Raw genomic sequence first — 2,310 nt, 5'->3', positions numbered from 1 at the left:
ATTTTGTTCAGATAACAACAATTAAAGTTGCAGTAAGCGATTTCTGAGAAACGCTGTTGAAAGTGAATCGAAACAAGCGCCAAAACACACTTGTAGCCAATCACACGTAAGGGGCGTGTCCACTTGAGATGGGAGAGGTGCCTGTGTTGCATAGCATGTTCTTTAATTTTGGGGGCGGGGCTATCAAGATGGGTAGGGGGTGTGTTTGCTTTGGTGATTTCAAATATCAACAGCGTTTCTCAGAAATCGCTCACTGCACCTTTAATATCTTATGCCATTTATGTCATTCTCAAGTAAGGAATGTTTAAATATTTGTATTGGAAAACAAGAAAAAATACTGAATAAGAAAATCATTAACCATCACTGATTACTCATGAACCTCCAGAAACCGTCTTGTGGACTTTAGGATCAGGGTGTGAGTCTCGTTTGGGGTATCAGCACTCAGACCTTCATCCCACATTAACGATTGTTGTAGAACTAGCACTTGGTCCCACTTTAGAGATTGACTTCTAATGAGGTGTTTGTAAATCCTCCACGGTCCTTTCATATTGTGTGAAGGTTCTGACGGGTCAGCCTTCCCATGCTGTCGGCCTCATATGCAGCTCAGATGTTTGCAGTGAGCCATCGAAAGGAAATTCCACAGAGCACATAATTCTGTAAAATCTGGCGGACCGCAAATGTGGCATCCCGTAGTTGGGAATCAGATGTAAATCTTTAAAACTCAGGGTGGAGCTTCAAATGATTCGGAGAACCTTCCTTTGGGGAGGATGTACCTCAACAGACACGAACCAAACCTCATGCACATGCTGCTTTGTCCAGAACATTATGTTTGTTTCACAATTCAAACATTTCTAGAACAAGCTAATTGTTTTTTGTTTTTTTTTACTTGTTTTTGAAGTAAAAGCTTGAAACCAGCCCTGAACAGTGAGTTTCTTCATCAGGATGTACTATGAACCGAGCTACTGCTGTGCAGAAAAAAAGTCCTACACGACGGTAATAATGTGATTAAGGTGTTTACATCCCAGACAGCAGACAGTTTCGGCCCAGATCTGGGCCAACACTATGTTGCTGTCTGGGATGTCTATTCTGCACTTCAGTAATACGACTAAAATAGGAATACTCCACGTCTTAATTCGATTTCGGTTTACTTCGATTATGACTTTAGCCGGATTAAGGTAATCAAAAATCTCTGTTTACATGGTAGATTCTTAATCAGAGTATTGTCTTAATCGTATTAAAATCGAAGTATTGTTGTCCATGTAAACGTACTCACTGTTAGTCAGGTGGAGTTAACTCCTTTAATGACCTCCGTTGGCAATTAAGCTAATTGGTAGCAATGCAAATAAGCTTGCAAAAGCAATAAATGGTTACCATTTTGTATAATGAGATGTTAGTCTTCTTTTCTATGCATGTGTTTTATCATAAATCATTGTAAAAATGCACAAAAAATTGTGTCTTCTGATATCACTTGCTAATGATGGCCACTTTTGAAACCTTTGTTAATCATTTTTGTTTCAAACCTGTGATTCTGAGCACGTATCAAACTGACAAAGTTGTGTGATTTTGGTAAATGAGGCTTTGTTATGTCATAACTGTTTCAAAATTGTAATAGTTCACTGCTAGGGGTCAATCTCTGTGAACTCATGAATCTCTGTCTATATGGTTTTTACCTGATCTCAGATTGGTTTATACATTTATAGACATTTTTAATGATACATTTGTATAATAAAAAGAAAGAGTTGTGGTTAATAGTCTAGCCCCAAGCCTGTGTGTATATGTGTGTATTTTTCTCTATGTGGTTTTGAGTTATTTAGCTGATGCTGCTTATCTAAAGCATACACTTAGGACAGTGTTAGTTGAGAAATATACTTTGCATTAAACAGTTTGTGTGCAAGCCTGCTGCATTTAGCAAAAAACAATTGAGGTCAGTTAGATTTTATTCAGCAAGGAGCCATTAGATTGATCAAAAGTGACAGTAAAGACATTTATAATGTCACAAAATTTCTATTTCAAAAAATTATTATTTTTTCTTTAAGTCACTAAGACCAAACCACAAACTATCCTAAAATGGCTGTTGCGGCAATCTGCCTCTGAATGTAACCATTTTAGAAACATTTGATGATAATGACCTTTTAAAAAGGTATCGCCTTCGGTTTTGGAGGTTATCCCAACCCTAAATTTTCCTTTGATTATATCCTTGCTTTCATTAACCAGTTGGGTAAGAAGTAACAGCTCTTCTTGCATCCAGTTTGGTTTTCTTTTACGTTTGCATGTATTACTATCAGCCATGATTATTCTACTGTGTTAATT

This window comes from Sinocyclocheilus anshuiensis, unplaced genomic scaffold (genome assembly GCF_001515605.1).
Source record: "Sinocyclocheilus anshuiensis isolate Anshui unplaced genomic scaffold, SAMN03320099.WGS_v1.1 scaffold96, whole genome shotgun sequence".
NCBI lineage: Eukaryota > Metazoa > Chordata > Actinopteri > Cypriniformes > Cyprinidae > Sinocyclocheilus > Sinocyclocheilus anshuiensis.
This window is presented reverse-complemented; position numbering follows the sequence as displayed.